This window comes from Pan troglodytes, chromosome 6 (genome assembly GCF_028858775.2).
Source record: "Pan troglodytes isolate AG18354 chromosome 6, NHGRI_mPanTro3-v2.0_pri, whole genome shotgun sequence".
Classification (NCBI taxonomy): Eukaryota; Metazoa; Chordata; class Mammalia; order Primates; family Hominidae; genus Pan; species Pan troglodytes.
Genome location: NC_072404.2, coordinates 16,426,026 through 16,444,515, shown reverse-complemented (window position 1 = coordinate 16,444,515; position 18,490 = coordinate 16,426,026). Strand labels below are relative to the sequence as shown.

Here is an 18,490-nt window from a genome sequence, read left to right as displayed (position 1 = left end):
CTCTTATTTGCATTCTCCCCACTGCCAAATGGCTGCCTAGGGCTCCAATACACATCTTCCTCTATTTCAGTGATCTGTGGGATGGCGCTAGAGGCCTTAGAGGTCATTTGAAAGGACCTAAATACTATGTGGGAAAAAAGCAATTAGTCTGCTCATTTATTGATCTTAGGAGCCTAGGAAATGGAACTCAGGACTACTTGTCTTCACTTGGGGAAGAAATTTACCAAGTAGAAGAGGCAGTTGCTTAAGGGAGGGGCAAGTACCTACTATGTTTCAGGCATTGTTATACACTTTTTATATTAAATTTCCCTAACAGATATATGAAGAAATATCATTATCTACATTGATGTCTGTAGCTTTGATTTCTCCCCTGTGCTCTATGTCCACATACCCAACTGCTTAATGGATATTTATATTTGAATATCTTACAGGCATCCCAAATTAACAAATCCAGATCTGACCCCACTCACCTCAGCCCCCTCACACACAATACAATCTATCTCTGACTCCTGCCAGTCATAACTTGTAAATGTTGCTCGATTTCTGTTCGTTTCCTCTGCTACCACTCTATTTTGAATGAATGTTGTTCTCAGTGGGACTGCTGCAATGGTTTCCCTGCGTTTCTACCTACACTTCTCCCTTTTGAATCCACTCTTCTCACTATAGCCAGAGTAATCAGCCAAAGCTCTCAAAACACTTTATTGCCTAAATGACTTTAGTGGTTTCCCATTGCCCTGAGGATGGAAGTGAAAATACTAAACATATGCAAAGGCCCCACCTCCTTCTCCAGTCTCCCTACCACTCCCTCCTTCTCTGCACTTCCATTCCACCCGCCTTCTTAGTTCTCTGAAAAAGCAGAGATTCTTCCTGTTCTAGGGCCATTATCCCATTTGTTTCTTCTCTCAGGCCTCTCTTCCCCAGTATACATAGTTAATTTACTACCTATCGTTTCAAACTTATTTCAGATATCATTTCCTCCAGGAGCTTTTTCTAACTCTAGATAAGAGAGGTCAAGATTCCCTGTTAAATGCTTTTTTTCAGAGTTGCCACAATGATAATTAAACATGGTATTAATACAAATTAATATTTGTGTAATTAGCTATCTAATATTTGTTTTCCTAGCTACAGAGTAAGACCCAGGAGGGCAGGGGAAAAACGTTTTACACATACCGTATCGCCAGAGCTTTTCACAGTACTTTGCCAAAGAGGTTGCTAGGTGAATATTTTTTGAATGAATGAATAAGTGAATGAGTAGATAGGTATTTTCCAGTGAAGAAATTTAAGGTTGGATGGGTAAGTGATAGAGTGAGAATGTGAGCTCAGGATGAATTCACCCTATAATTTGTGTTCTTTCTGCTTAAAATTTTCCAGTCAAAATTTTACAATTCACATTTATGTTATTTTTACCAATACTATTTCCATAATGAGTTTTTAAATAATATAATATATTTTACATGAGTGTTATGGGGCCAAAATACTAGAGACAAATATTACACTAGTGTTCTTTCCCTATTGTAGAATTTTCCATAATATTAAGTGATTTTTTTTTGTCACTTGGATTGTACAAAATTTTTTGAGTGACTTTAAGGTGCTCATTTCTAATGTAATAGAGTTGTCAGTTTGATTTGTCAATAGTATTTCTATCTTCTTTATTAAAAAAGTTTATCAAGTAGTAAGCAGCAAAAATTTAATTAGCAGCAAAAATGTATTAATTCGAAAGTTTATGAGGACTAGACAGCATAAATGGGTAAAGCAGCTTTACAGGACATTGGTAACTGGAAGAGACCACTGTTCTGTCTAAGGTGAGAGCCACCTGCTTGCCTCCCACCAATGGTGACAATGTGGGAATATAAATAGAGCATTGCCAGATTATGTTTTGTGTTTTTTTTGTTTTTTCAAGAGAAGACCTCAACTGAAGTTTTGTAAGCAATCATTTGTTTTTATCTGTTGAAAATTTATTAGATTAAAACAACAACAACCACTAAAAACTCTATTGGCCAAATAAAATGTATCTGTAGGCCTGTTCCAGCCTCTGGGTTGTCTATTTTCAGCCTTTCATGAAGACCATGTTTGATCTGTATTTTTGTTTAGGTCCTATAGAAGTTATTCTTACAACAATGATACTTGAGTTTTCTCCTGAGCTCCATTCTTTGGATAAGCACTTGTGAAATGTGTTCACATGATTTGGAATGAGGTGTTCTACACCTTTGACCTTTGACTTGTCTTTGTTGTCCTTTCACTTGGAGTTATAACTCAGATGACTGTGGTGTTTTCCTTCTGACTCTTTCAATAAGGAATCATTAACTGACCTATCACCTTCCAAACACCCTACAAAACAAGCAAATGAAATACTGAATTCATTTTGTTATTGAGAAAGGCAAATAAATGTTTTTGAGTATTTTATGGCTGATTTTAAAGACGTTTAGTCTGGTATTCTCAATAAGTAGTTGAAACAGCAGCTAAATCAGCACAAGGGTTGGGGAAGCAGTTCAGCCTATTCATTTCTACATTTCACAAGTAAATGACTATTTTTGGTCCTTTAATGGTAGACACTTCATAATGGGTATGACAAAATTAATTTTTTAAATGCTTGCTAATTGTTTTCAGAAAAAAAGAAACTTCAGATATTTTTGGAATCCTGCCCTAGATTTTTATATGGAAGCTTACTGCATCTTGAATGTGCACACCATATTAAATATTATTGAATTTTATACATAAATTAATTAAACAGTTGGGAAATTGAATTTCACAATGGATCACTGACTTTAAACTACAGAATTCTACCTTGGGCTAAATTAAAAAGTAACCACTTGGTGTTTTGACGTCTCAGTAGCAGCAATCTCTGCAAAGTCTTGTTCAGAAGAATGAAAACTAGAGGTTATTTTGTGAAAATAATGTTTTGGGAATTAATATTTTTAGATAATGAATGTGTAGATTTTTTAACAGCAATTAGTTAACTAAGAACCTTCTTGGTTATCTAAGTTTGTTTTTGCTTTCACTTCTTTAAAAGCTACTTCAGAGGATGTTTGTAATTATTTCTGTGACTACCCTAAAAACATTAAAAGCGAAGAAAAGAAAAGCAAAGGAGGTGTGAAGTTTTACTATTAAATTGATTTTTCTCTTAATCCAGTCTGATTATGACCAAACATAGATCTGTTGGTGGAGATATGAGGAATAAGACAAGAGCATAAACAGTTTCAGGAGTGATTCAACTATTTCTGCTGCAATGATCCTATTTTCTATGACCTCCTGCAGCCCAAAGTTCTCTATGCTGAATATCAACATAAAGAACTCTTAGCAGCTGTGTTGCAGCCAGAGTTGTTCAGTGGCAGTTGAATAACTCTCCTCCTTGTCTGTAAAGGTGCATGGTGTCACCTGCAAAGTGTAGAAAGGGGTATTTGCTTCATTACAATTTTATAGAAGTAATAAAACAAAAAATAATTGAAGACATTGTTCTTAACTTGCTTTCCTGAATTACCAGGATCAGGAAAGACTTGTTCAATTGTTTCAATTCTCTTTAGAGAAATTCCAACAGTGTTTAAATTCCCTGAAACATTAAAATACAAATTTGTGAATCTGAAAAGTGCAGTACTCAAAGTTTTTCTATTAGATCGTTGACAGTTTTTCCAAATATATTTATATATTTTAGTGGAAGCCAAAGTCAAGATTGAGTGGTGATAGAAGGGTATACATAATGTAGGAAGCTGGAACTAATAGCCAGAGCGCATTCTAAGGTCCCTGTGTAAGATACAGTGGGGTCAGCCACCATTGGGAAAATGTCAAGGCTTTGGAAACAGTCAAAATTCATAGTAAATACTGGGTTAGAAGCAACAAAATGGTGAGAAGTAGGAGCCTGGAAGAACTCTTTCTAAGAAAAAAATAGTTAGCCACTCTAATAATTAAAAACCCATGATAGGCTGGGAGTGGTGGCTCATGTCTGTAATCCCAGCACTTTGGGAGGCTGAGGCAGGCAGAACACTTGAGGCCAGGAGTTCGAGACCAGTCTGGCCAACATGGAGAAACTGGTCTCTACAAAAAATACAAAAATTAGTCAGGCATGGTGGCTCATGCCTGTAATCCCAGCTACACACAAGGCTGAGGCACAAGAATAGTTTGAACCCAGGAGGCAGAGGTTGCAGTGAGCCAAGATCACGCCATTCTGCACTCCAACTTGGGCAACAGAGCGACACTCTGTCTCAAAAAGAAAAATAAAATAAAACCAAAAACCCATGATGATTCTCTAATACCCCAAGACAAAATCTAAATTCCCCCAAAACATTAAAAGCCCCATACAACTTGATCTTGGTCTATTTTACTGACTTCACATTCTGCCAGTCTATTTCACCTTTCTCTCCGTTTCCATCTACCAACATCACCCATGCAATTCTCAGCCACACTAAGCCACCTGGTGAGTTTTAAGTTTCCTTGTTAACACCCGTGTCTCCATTATTTTATGTGACACACCCCTGAAGACAAGCCCTCAGCCCTGTCCATGTGAGTCATTTCAAGGATATATTTTTAAATATAACTGACGCTAAGCTTTTCCAAGTTATCTAGGCCAAGTCAGTGGGCCATTGGTGCTTTCATGTCACCTTGTTTACATGTCTACTATGTTACTTACCACAGGGGTTCTTCAGTTTATTTACAATTTTGTTTCCTCCAATACTCTGGGAGTGCTGAAATGAATCTAGAAGATAGTAAAATGTCCAGACTTGTGATCTGAAAATTAGGACATAGACCAAAATGACAGGTTCAAGGAAAAGTTTGAATAAAAGACATGAAACCAGAATTAAAAGATGTTACCGTGGGAAATTCTAGACCTAAATAGAGTTTTGCAAATTCCAGTAGAGATTAATTCCAGCTCCTAGTCTTCCTAAGTCCTGCAGAGGTAATCAAAGACACAAGGTCCCCCAGGGCTAGAGAATATGTGTGGCTAGGCTATAAAGGCTCACACTGACCATCTGTGTAATGTGCAAACTCATAATGACACAGATCTTCAAACCCAAAACCCAAGAGAAATCAGATTAACATTTTAAATAATAGAAGCTGACCTACCACTCTGTTTAGGCAGTAAAGGTTTATTTGTATAAACCTTCAAAAAGGTTAAGTAAACCTCTGCCTTCTTCCCCAATTTCTTCTCTATCAGATAGAAGGCTAAATACAGGGGATAATATCTATTTTATTTAATTTGCTTTCTTTTTTTAAATAGGAGAAAAAGCATACAATTAGTAATAATCATTATTATTATTATTATTTTATATTAGATTCAGGGGATACATGTGTGCAGGTTTGTTACATAGGTATATTGGGTAATGCTGGGGTTTGGGTTTCTAGTGAACCTATCACCCAAATAGTGAACATAGTAACCAATAGGTAGTTTTCAACCATTGCCCCCCTCCACCTTTTGGAGTCCCCAGTGCCTTTTGTCTTTATCTTTATGTCCATGTGTACCCGTTGTTTAGCTCCCACTTATAAGTGAGAACGTTTGAAATTTGACTTTCTGTCTCTGCATTAATTCACTTAGGATAATGGCCTCCAGCTGCATCCATGTTGCTCCAAACGACATGATTTCACTCTTTTCTACCTCTGTGTAACATTCCAATTAGAATCTGTTTTCTAGTTTTTTGGTGAGTGATGATAAAAGGACATTTTGCATGAACTTATTTTATGGTTATAGGAAGCTAAGTGAGGGGCATGCTACCAGGAATAACAGAATTGGGAGTGTCCATCTCTGTAAAGCTATGCATTTTTTTCAGTCATCTTCCTCTGTGGAAGTAGGAGAGTTTCAAGATTCCTATGAAGATAGGAAGGGACATTTATAGCCTCAATCTGGACCCCTGGCAGGAGTAAAGTTCAGTCCTCTGGATAGAAGGTTTCCAAAGTTGATATTGTGTGAGTCTATCAGTAAAAAATTTCCGTGCATGGCTCCTGCTATTCATTTATTTATGTATAAATTATATGGCTGAGCTACTTCATGAATGTGCAGTGTATGTAAAAATAGAAAGTAAAAAGATAATAAAATTGAACTAAGCCATCTTTTAGAAGTCACTTTTTTAAAAAAAAATCAGAATATAGTTGATTAGAGTGGATATAAGCCCATCGCTCAAGTAGTCCTTATAACACTGGATGTTTTAGGCTGACATTTTGGCAGATGTGATTGGCATACTTTTGGTCTTGAACATGACTGATGGAGAGCTTGCACTGGGAGTAGGGGTGCGGGCCCATCTCTTACTGTCCACTTGGAATTGTAGCATTCTTAATTTGAGGATGATTGTATTAGTTTTTAAAATCCATATGTCCATATTATGATAGTTGACTATTTCATACTACAGAATCAATTAATGTAACAGAGTATGTAAACTGCAATTTGTCATAGTATGCCAAAAAGGAATGAAAAAGGGAAGGTAATACTACCACCCCTTCACATGATAGAACTCCTATGATTTCTTGAGGATACCTCACTGATATGGTTTGGCTATGTCCCCTCCCAAATCTCAACTTGAATTGTATCTCCCAGAATTCCCACTTGATGTGCGAGGGACCCAGGGGTAGGTAATTGAATCATGGGGGTTGGTCTTTTCTGTGCCATTCTCGTGATAGTAAATAAGTCTCATGAGATCTGGTGAGCTTATCAGGGGTTTCTGTTTTTGCTTCCTCCTCATTTTTCTCTTTCCGCTGCATGTAAGAAGTGGCTTTTGCTTCCCACCATGATTCTGAGGCCTCCGCAGCCATGTGGAACTTTAAATCCAACTAAACCTCTTTTTCTTTCCAATCTCATGTATGTCTTTATCAGCAGCATGAAAATGCACTAATACAATAAATTGGTACCAGTAGAGTGGGGCATTGCTGAAAAGATGCCCGAAAATGTGGAAGCAACTTTGGAACTGGGTATCAGGCAGAGGTTGGAACATGTTGGAGGGCTCAGAAGAAGACAGGAATGTAGGAAAGTATAGAACCTCTTAGAGACTTGTTAAATAGCTTTGACCAAAATGCTGACAGTGATATGAACAATAAAGTCCAGGCTGAGGTGGTCTCAGAGGGAGATGAGGAACTTGGGAACTGGAGCAAAGGTGATTCTTGTTATGTTTTAGCAAAGAGACTGGCAGCATTTTGCCTCTGCCCTAGAGATTTGTGGATCTTTGAACTTGGTAGAGATGATTTAGGGTATCGGGTAGAAGAAATTTCTAAGCAGCAAAGCATTTAAAAGGTGACTTGGGTGCTGTTAAAAGTATTCTATTTAAAAAGAGAAACAGAGAAGCATAAAAGTTCAGAACATTTGTAGCCTGACAATGCAGTAGAAAATAAAAACCCGTTTTTTTGAGGAGAAATTCAAGCTGGCTGAAGAAATATGCATTAGTAACAAGGACCCAAAGGTTAATTCCCAAGACAATGGGGAAAATGTCTCCAGGGTATGTCATGGGTCTTCATGGCAGCGCCTCCCACCACAGAGCCAGAAGCCTACGAGGAAAAAGTAGTTTTGTGGGCTGGGCCCAGGGTCCCCGTGCTGTATGCAGCCTAGGGACTTGGTGCCCTATGTCCCAGTTGCTGTAGCCATGAATGAAAGGGGCCAACATAGAGCTTGGGCTGAGGCTTCAGAGGGTGGAAGCCCCAAGCCTTGGCATCTTACACATGGTGTTGAGCCTGTGGGTGCACAGAAGTCAAGAATTGAGGTTTGGGAAGCTCCGCCTAGATTTTTAGAAGATGTATGAAACACCTGGATCCCCAGGCAAAAGTTTGCTGCAGGGGCGGGGCCATAATTGAGAACCTCTGCTAGGGCAATGTGGAAGTGAAATGTGGGGTCGGAGCCCCACACTGAGTCCCTACTGCGGCACCACCTAGTGGAGCTGTGAGAAGAGGGCCACCTTCCTCCAGACCCCAGAATGGTAGATCCACTGACAGCTTGCACTGTGTGCCTGGAAAAGCCACAGACACCCAACGCCAGCCCATGAAAGCAGCTGGGAGGGAGGCTGTACCCTGTAAAGCCACAAGGGAGCTGACCAAAACCGTGGGAACCTACCTTTTGAATCAGCGTGACCTGGTTGTCAGACCTGGAGTCAAAGGAGATCATTTTGGAGCTTTAGAATTTGACTGCCCCGCTGGACTTCAGACTTTCATGCGCCCCGCCATCCCTTTGTTTGGGCTAATTTCTCTCATTTGGAACAGGTGTATTTACCCCCCTTGTATCTAGGAAGTAACTAGCTTGCTTTTGATTTTACAGGCTTATAGGCAGAAGGGTCTTGTCTTGTCTCAGATGAAACTTTGGACTATGGACTTTTCGGTTAATGCTGAAATAAGACTTTGGGGGACTGTTGGGAAGGCATGATTGGTTTTGAAATGTGAGGACATGAGATTTGGAGGGGCCAGGGGCAGAATGATTTGGTTTAGCTGTATCCCCACCCAGATCTCAACTTGAATTGTATCTCCCAGAATTCCCACGTGTTGTGGGAGGGACCCAGGGGGAGGTAATTGAATTATGGGGGTAGGTCTTTCCCTTGCTGTTCTCGTGATGGTAAATAAGTCTCATGAGATCTGATGGCTTTATCAGGGGTTTCTACTTTTGCTTCCTCATTTTTCTCTCGCCTCCGCCGTGTAAGAAGTGGCTTTCGCCTCCCACCATGATTCTGAGGCCTCCCCAGCCATGTGGAACTTTAGGTCCAATTAAACTTCTTCTTCCTTCCAGTCTCGGATAAGTCTTTATCAGCAAAGTGAACACAGACTAATACACTCGACCACTACATGGCAGTACTATCCTTTTGATATGTGGACTGAGGGAAGATACCAGTGTCGATCAGTATCTTAAAGGTTTGTGAACTTTAGTTGTTTTGATAAACATAAACACATATTGAATTAATAATATTGGCTTACTTACACCCTAATAACCTAATCCTTTTGGACACATCTTGAGGAATGTGTACCAACTTTGGAGACTACTAGTCAGTATTACACAGAATCAGACAAATTGGAGCTATGTTCCTCAATATAATTACCGGCAATAGTTGAAGTTTTGAAAGAAGTAAAACAATGTATTTGTTCCAAAAGAAGGCACAGGAATAAGGAGTAGGTTTTTAAAGTGTATGATTTTCTTCAAAATATATAAATTTATGTTTATATTCATGGGTTTCAGACCCTACTTTTGAAAAGATGTATAATTTCTTTTGTTAGTGTGCTTCTCTTCAAATACTTGGTTTGGTTATAACTGATTAAACTGGCAGTAAATTGTGACTTATGTTGCAAGTGAAGCAAAAATGAAACTTTGGGGAGTTTTATAGTTTTAAAATATATTTGAAGAACTTGGTTTCTATACACTGCATATACTTGGATTCCAAAATGATATTTATAGAAGTTCTCCAGGATTCAGAAAGTCAATGAATATCACTCGCTCTGTGAGAGCAGTTATATCGGCAGTGTCATGCAAGGCACCAGTAGACAACCTGTGAATACTGATGGAATAGAAAGAGTAGATTGTCTTAATGAAAGACCATTTTGTTTAGCAAATTCCTGAAAATCCATGGTAGTCTAGGGAAGAGCTGTAAGGTTAATTTTAGTTTAGGAAATGTTGGTAAATTATAAGAGATGCCTTTAGGATAATTCAGAAAATGTAGGCTAAAAGACAAAAGTATTTTTTCAATTATGAGACAGTAGATATAATCATTAAAATCAAAGAAATGAAAATGAAAACCATATTCTGTGTAGCAAATGTGACATAAGATTAATGCACCCTTTTAGAAAAGCTGAACAAATAGAAAATACATGCACTTTATTTTATATACTAGGTGTGTTTCTTGAAATTTTCAAGTGCATCAAACTGTTAATTGAACTGTTTGAATTGTTCTTTCAATATATCACCATATTTTTACACTTTTAAAATTAGAATTGCTGAAATTGGATGAGAAGTTTGTGTATGGGGTGGAAGAAATGGGCGGAGGTGGGGATTAAAGGGGCAGGAGGAACTAGTGACAGTGGTTTCAGGTCTTTTACCCTTCAGACACCAGCAAGGAAACTCCAGAGCTTCTTGGGGTTACTGAAATGATAAAGCTTAGAGCTCCCTTTGAAAATTAAATAATTTAATTGTTTTTGCCAGTCTATATGCTCATTCATTAATTCATTCATCTATCCACCATTCATGCATTTATTCAATCATACATTCATTTGGCCAGACTTTATTGTTTGTCCCGTATATTACAGACACTGCATTTGACCCCGGGGAATTACAGTGATTATATAGTGTCCCTGACCTTGAAGTACCTACAGTATTTTGGACAATTGCTGCCAGGTGGGAGCATTTACAGGACTCTCTTCTGTTTTGTGTTGTTAAAGTGAATTGGGACTCTTTATAATCAGGCTAATTAACTTTTTAGAAATTGGTTGAAGTAGAAGGTATCTTTTAAAAGTCAATTATAAAACCGTTTATTGGTAGGTAAGAGTATTTTGTAATGCATCTGTGTAGTTACTTTGTGACTTTGATTACCCACATAGCTGATATTTAATGCATTGTTATCTGTGATGATGTCTTTTTTCCAGTGACCTTCAAACTTAGCCTCAGTGTGTTTATTCAAATTATTCATTAAAATAAATTATATGTTAGCAGAAGTGCAGATAACACCATGATGGTTTGAGGGTTTACTGTGTTTATGTCTGTTACATCTTTACTAATGTTATTGTGTAAGAGGAAATTCTGCTTGGCACGACATTTCCGTATTTCAGCCAGAGTTTCTTAAATTTTTCAGTTCTCATAAAATGTAGTTTCAGTCTTTATGTATTATGTATGATTCTTTATGATATCTAATTCCCTCCCCCTTCCACCCTAGGGTGTAACTATAAATAGCCATAACATTTAGCCCTGGCGATTGAACAAGCATGAGGAAAATTTAGATCCAAATGGGAGTCATTACTTCACATTTCATGATTCAGTGTGCAATCTATGTTATAAAATGGCTCTTTTATTATTATAAATATGTTCCTTTCTGCCTAATTGTGACATCCTCAAGAACAATTATTGCCAATCGAGTTCATGCCACTTTAAAATAAGTAACTCCTATGGTTTGAAATAAGTGAAGCTGTAATTATATTGTAGTTGGGATATTAAAAAAACTTTTTCTTTAAAGTTCAGCTCAGCCACTATCAATAGTCATGTGGGGCTTTTTATGGATATGTTACTGAAGCTGGTTGATATAAATTCACCTTGCAATTTAAAATTTGAAAAGATGGAAACCATTAATATTTGTATTATAAAGAAATTGGTCAAAGAAAGTTAAAATTATCTTTTGGATAAAAAGCCTTAAATCTTACCTCCAAACGATAGAGCTCCATTGATGCTTACATACTGTCATTGCTTTGAGAAATTTTGAAGTGGATTGGAAACACTGACATATAAAATCTTTACCTCTTGTGCTGGTGAAACTAGTGAAATACAAACAGGGATAACATGAGGATTAAATGAGAAAACACATGAAAATCATGCTGACTTCAGTAAATATTGATGGAATAAATGATTACATGATAAATAATAAGGTAAAGCTTTAACTGTGCTGTGTGAGATTAATTAACAGTGGGTGATCAAGGAAGGGTCTAAATCAGTGATAACTGTAATGACAGGCAAGACTTGGCTCCAACACTTCATTAAACTTCTATTTTTATGGGGATTTCTTCATTTCCACTGGAATGAACAAGTCAGTATGGATGAGTTATTCTGCAATGAACTTTGATGAATTTTTCTAAGTACATTAAAAATGAGTGGCACCCTTCTCTTAATCCGAGAAACCCCTTATACCTACACTGATAAACCCTCTGATGCACATGTAAGAAGGCAGGATAATGGGCATGAAGGACAATCATCTATATGTGTATATAAAAAATATATTTTTGCTTGCCAGTAATAACTCTGAACTGCCTACAGCATTCATCGTGCTTCTTAAAAGTCAGGTATTATATTGAATTCAAAAATTCTCTTATGCTGTGCAGGGAAAGGAAAAAAAAATCAAACTTTTTGAATTGGGCCCAAATATCCAAGGTTAATTTTCTGAGAAAGCTGCAGCAGCTAGATAAGGCCATCCCCTGCAAATTAGTTTTGCCTGCCTGGATTACAGCTAAATTTATGCAGCTTTCCTTATCCTTTCGGAAACGCCTCTGAAGTGTTGTAATTAACTGGCACACATAAAGTGAGCACATTTTCTGCTTGGTGACGGCCATTCCTCATTTCATCTCAGTTCTAACCCACATGGAAAGGTAGTTTCTTATTTTTACTGTTAAAAACACACATGAATGCACTTGTGTATGTGTGTGCACACACACACAAATACACTCTCCAGTACTTTACTAGAAGCCTTTGAAAACAATCATAAAACAGCTTCAGAACAGAGTTTGGAAATTTAAAGGGGCAAAGAATACTGCTGAGAGACCAGAGAGAAATTTTTTTGCAGGAAATTGAAATAAAGAGTATAGGCACCCTTTGTGAAGTGGATGAATTTTTTTTTCTTTTACTAGAAAAATTAGGTTTTAACACATTTTCTTTATGTATTTCTTGGTCTAAATGGAAACTCAAAAATCACCAAGAAATGGTGAAAACAAGTATGATGAATGTCTCTTTAGTTTGTATTTTCTAATGTCATTTAAAAATACATCTTTTAATTTCCCACTTATTTTTTTAAACTTAATAGTTCCATTAAAACTTAATCCTCCTCCTCCCCCTACCCCAAAAAACTCAAAGCAAACCATCATTAGACAACATTCTCAGAGATGTGGCTCTGTCTTCCCATTTGTTGTTACTTTGGCTAAAAATCTTTTTTCTTCTAAACGTAAGGCTGAAGCAGTCAGTGTTTATTGAACTTCAATGTTAGTCTTTGTTAGAATCATCCCTGGCATCGTATTTGACTTTGGTTATCTCCTGGAAAATACAGTAGATATTACAGTACTCATTGCTTAACTTCTTCATTAAGGAGTTGTTTTTGTTTTGAAGACAAAACATTGGACTTGCAGCCTACAGAAAGTGATCAAGAATCCCACAATCTCCAGGTTCATGGAGTTCAATGTTGGGAATGACACCAGAGTAGTCATAATCCTTGAGGGGCCAGGAGAGATTTTCTGCCTTCCACCCTGTACTCTGTTCCCAGATTTGCTTTGGCTTCAGTTCCTCATAGAGTTATTATGAGGATTAAGTGTGTTAATACATGTAAAATGTTTAGAACTGTGCCTGGCACACTGCAAGTGTTCAATAAATGTTAGCTGTTATGATTCAATTCTCAGGAGGATGCTGCTCCAATGCTGGCTTCTGGCAGAATCCTTTCTTACTCATTTAAGTAGCAGTTGCCTTCTTCCTGGGCAAGTCCTTATTTTTAGCAGGTGAACTGTATCAGGCTTTCTTTTTTCTTTTTTTTTTTTTTTTTCAGTTTTTTTTTTAACTTCTTTCCCTTCCAGGAAGCAGACAACACCACTTCCTGCCCCCTCTGGTGACTTTTTCCTCTCAATCTTGCTTTCTTCTTCCCTGTAAAGTTCAGGGCATCACTTTTCACCCTGTTTTCTGATGTCTGCTGTAGTGCTCTCTAGGAGCTTTTCTTCATTCTTCTTTACCATTCCTATAACCCTTACCCTTTGATTCTCCTTTTTAGAAATGTTTAATTTCCTCTCTCAAGTAACTACCTACAAGAAACAGATACGAAATTCTTTTGTGTAGGGGAAGCACTCAGTGGTGCCTGAAGGAAGATGTGATCTAATTGCGAAGTCATCTAATACAGTTTAGAAAATATTTCCCTTCCTTGATTATTTTATCCCATGGGAAAATTGTCATGCTGAGACTTCTTTACATGAAATAGGTTATTCACTTTTCCTACTCTATTATATACTTAAAAGACAATCCACACTTTGCAAAATTCATCAGAGTTATACAGATTGATAGTCTCCTCTACTTACCTTCAAGATGCTTTCCAATTGATGGTGACTAGCCTTGAGACTTTCTCAGGAAAGTCAAATACATCTACATTCTTTTGGGGTATGATAGAGTGTGTGTGTGTGTGTGTGTGTGTGTGTGTGTGTGTGTGTGTAGAGGGGGTGGGGAAGGTGCTTCATCTTTTGGTGACATCTTAGAAGTGAGGGAGAGAATCAGCCAAAATATTTCCCAATGGGAAATGGACTTCTTTAGGACATCTGAGTTTTGATCCTGGTTCTAGTTTAAGCCATTAATTTTCTAAGTGACTGGAGAGTAAATATAATATAATTATTCTAAGACTGAGGCTAAATAGGATGTTCACTTTGAGGACAGCAAAAATACCAGTCTCTTCAAGGTCTAAGAGGTAGGCATCAAGTTTCTGGGCATAGATCTTTTTACTGAAGTAAGAGTGCTTGAATGATATCTTACTCAAAGGTACTGTCTGGAGGCAGCCTTGGTTGTGAGATGAAGACATTACTCAATTTTTGTTGACTTGATTAAAGCAGCTGGTTCCTGAGACACCTTTGTAATTCTGACCACCAGCACGTGTTGTTAACTTTAATTAGGAGCCCAGAAGACTTATTTCAACTCCACCTCCTAGGAAGACTTGGGTCTAGGCAGAGCACAACTGCATCACCATATCATGAAGAAACAAGAAACAATGATAGTAACAGAATTTTCTCTTTCCTCCCACTCTTGGCCTTCTTTTAGATTTAAGTGTAAAATTTGGCTTAAATGGTTATTTAATGTATTCAATTGATAATATGTTATATTTATATATTTTAGATAGATGTCTAATGTTTGATTATAAAATTATACATGTTCATTGTTTAAAATATGAAAAATGAAGGAATTTTTAAAAATTTATAATTTTACATTTTAAAAATGATGCTTGATATTCTTTGCTGTACTTACTCTTTTTTGTTGTTGTTAAGCTTGCGTTTCTCGTGATGTACTTACTCTTATCACTTCAAATCTTCAGTGTGTGGTTTAGCACTTAAGTTATGTTATAGCTAAAATTGTTACATGGGCCTATCAAAAATATTTTACTACATGTGTTTAATAGTATTACACAGAGACCCCATGCCAGATCTTACTTTATGTATTCTCATCCCAAACTTCTAAAGCTAATAAAAGAGGGCTTTTAAATGCAACCAGTATGCCTAGACGGTCTTACTTTTATTGAGTGTATTACCATAGTAGAATGACTACCCAAGTTGATCTATAGCAAGATTTAAACATAAAATATTCAACTAGTGATCACCAACAAATATTAAGGAATACGTAATTTCTCTACCCATGTAAGAAGAGGTAGAACTCTATTGTCTCCTCCTAAAATTTTATTAAATCTTGAGGTAGGAATGAGGGGAGGAATACCTAGCGAAAAAGAAAAAATACCCCCAGTGATGTATCTAGAATGCTATATAACCTCCTGACCTGAATCAGGCTTTGAGCTGAGCAGAGAAAAAATATATTTTAATCCAATAACTCTAATTTTCTTTAAGTGTCTCTGTGTAATGTTTGCTTCAAAGAACAGTCATTACTTTTTTTATACTTAAAAATATAGATTAAACTAATTTCCTAGAATTATGCTGCAAGCTTTCATGTCAAGTAAATCCTTACTCTCAATCTTAGTATTAAAATACATTTTCTATTTTAATTCACATATTTATATTTTAATATATGAACAAATATTTATAATATTTGTGGTCATTTGTGGATGGACTTGAGTGTTGCTGTCAGATTTTCTTGTTTTTAGGTTCTGATGGAAGTAAAACTCTCTCTGCTCACTGCAAATTCAGTGAAAATTCCCAGCAGAGGTCATAGTCTGCACAGACTGGAAATACACTTAAAACTTCTAACAGGTTTAGGCAGTTTTTTTGAGGTATATTAATTTAAATAAAACCAGGACTGACCAAAACCAGAAAGCAAAGATCTATATTCTAAAAACCTAAAGAAAGAAAAAAAGTCAATTATTTATAGAACTAGCACAGGATTAATTGGCCTTTAACAATAGCAATGACTACAGGAATATTACCGTCTGTGGAAAAGGTTGAGAATTCATTTTTATGTTCTTTAGAATTAAGAACAACTTACCTCAGTCTAGAGGCTTAGAAAAATAATGACGCTTAAAAAAAGGCATTCCAAAGCCTGTTCATTTTGAACTTGTTCTTCACACAATTGCATGTATGAGACTGTCTTTCCATGTCCCTCTTTCTTCTGGCTAGAAATGTGAGGGCTAGGTGATTTTCAGGTCTTTTTATTGGCATGAGTAATTTTTTTTTTCTGTAATAAGAAAGAAAATGAATAACAATTTCTACCTTCCCCTTAGATGGGGGAATAACTTCTTTTTCTCCCAAACATAATCTTAAAGTAAAATGGTATGAGCTGGAGATTTCTGAACTGAAGGTGGTGCCCAGCGTGAAACTACCTGCTGCTTCAAGCAGTGCCCGGTAGCAAAGGTTTTTATTGTGTCACCCTCAGCAGCTACTCCCAGTACCAACTAGCAGCTGTTCCTTCAGTAGTGACCCTGGTGGAAAACAGTCCTTTTAGCAGTGGCTTCAGCTTCCAGTAGTTTTTTCATTTGGCAAGAGTGAATTCAACCAGCAGCTCTGCTCTGATAGAGGTTTCTGATCTTTCATCTGTGAGACGATTTAGAGTAATGAGAGTGATTTCTTTTGCATGTTCCTTAATATTCCTGTGGTACTTACATGTTAAGATCACTTAACAGCTCCCTCCGCCACCAGGCTGTGTGCTGCTTCAGTCTTTGGGAACGTGGCTGTTCCAGGGAGGGGAAAGTGAAGGAATCTAGGGCAGTATTTGGGTGGCTCAAAATTATCTAGAGTTTGTGTTTGTGTCAGTTATCAGGAACTGGGATCTTGCTTTGTTTGTGACTTCATCACTTACCTTCCCACTTACCTGTCCTAGCACATAGATGATGACACCTTGTTCTAGTTCCTTGACCCGCTCCTCATTCTCAAGTTGAGAATGCTTGTCCCCAGTGAAATGCTCCTGTTTGTCCCCAGTGAAATGCTGCTGTTCTACCTTGCTTTTGCCCTTCTTGCAGGGTGAAGACTTCTTTCTCTCATGCTCCAAAGACACAGAGAGTTCCAGTAAGTGGATTCAGGCCTTTCCTTTAGGCCCTAAGTCCTGCTTCTGAACACTTACCCAAAGAGAGACAAAGGGAGGAGTCGTGCCAAGACTTCTAGGCAGTGTTAAACTGACTGTGATTTTTGGATCCTTGATTCCAATACAGTCCACCAGGTCTGCTTTATGTTTGTGTAACCATCAGACAGACCTCCTAGAAAGAGAGAGCGTATTATCTTGAAGATACATTCTAGTCTCCATGTTTCCTAAACAGAAAATATCTGGAAGCTTTGTTTCACAGTTAACTCTCAAAGTAATGTATGTTTTTCTATTCTCTCCGTCCCCTTCCTTCTCTGAAGTCTCAGCAATGAAATAGTTTTCTCTGAGCCTCGGATCTGGGAGGCATTCTGTTCTTGGAGAATAACGAGGAGGAGAATATCATTCACTTCAAATGATGATTGGCTCTTGTTAAGAGCACACTATCACATTTAACTCTTTCCTTAATGTATGGAAAAACTGAGTGCCAGGGAGTTTCTAAACTCTGGCATACATGGATTTGGAAAAACCTTCAATTTTTCTTTATATATCTCTTTTTTAAGATATTCTGGGTCAAAATGCCGATTACATTCCTTGAGAAGACTTCCCCAAGGTAAATATGCAAATTTACCCTAATTATGGCCATTCATTGCATATGAATATGCCCTTTCTTGTAACAGAATTGGTTTCTGTTATTAGATATTTCCATGTATTAAGTATTTATCATTACTTTGATAACTTAATGTGATGCTAGATTACTGACCCTTTCTTTTACAATTTTTTTCCAGACTTCACATTGGGAAGCCTGCATATTCTGCTTGTAGCCATGTTTGGTTGAAAAAAAGTTTTAGTTATATCCTAGCTGTTAGTGTTGAAAATATTCATTGAAGAAATGTTATAAACATTAACAAGTAAATAGGATGAAAGATGAATAGCTAAAAGATTATATATGTAGTAATTAAAAATTTAACAATAATCATGACAGTGAAGGTGTGGCATCCAAGGATGATAGTTTTACATACTTCAGGGATATTTTGGGAGGGTCAGCAAAGCAAAAATCCATGCCAGAAATTAATGCCCTAGTGAAAGTCATAAAAAAAATAAAAGTTATTAATAATCAGTGAAAAGGGCAAGGGTTTTTTGATAAGATAGGAATTTGTGTTTCAACTTTTATTTCTTACACTTCACTATATCTGTGACTTCAGGGAATTTACTTATGTTACTGATTTCTCACCTTTCCTATTTTATTAAATGGATCCAATAATGATAATATTTATGTCACAAGTTATTGTGAAGCAAAATATATGAAAGTGCCTTATAAACTGTAAAGCATTGTATAGATGCCAGTTTTATTTATTTACGCATTCATTTCATTATTTGCAAAGCAGTGCTCTAAGCAGGGTGGAGACTACAATAGTGTGTTGAACACAAGGGAAAGAAGTCCCT

At 37.0% G+C, this 18,490-nt stretch overlaps 2 long non-coding RNA genes across 2 annotated transcripts in view; one reads left to right on the top strand and one right to left on the bottom strand.

The window, feature by feature from the left end:
* Nucleotides 1–18,490, top strand: part of LOC107975697 (uncharacterized) — a 424,270-nt gene that overhangs the window by 192,144 nt on the left and 213,636 nt on the right. The window lies entirely within an intron of this gene.
* LOC107975698 (uncharacterized) lies at nt 3,091–16,194 on the bottom strand. The gene is made up of 4 exons (XR_001719077.3): nt 16,019–16,194; nt 11,290–11,400; nt 4,622–4,719; nt 3,091–3,375 (listed from the first exon to the last, which is right to left on the bottom strand). It is a non-coding gene; the product is annotated as an uncharacterized LOC107975698 (long non-coding RNA).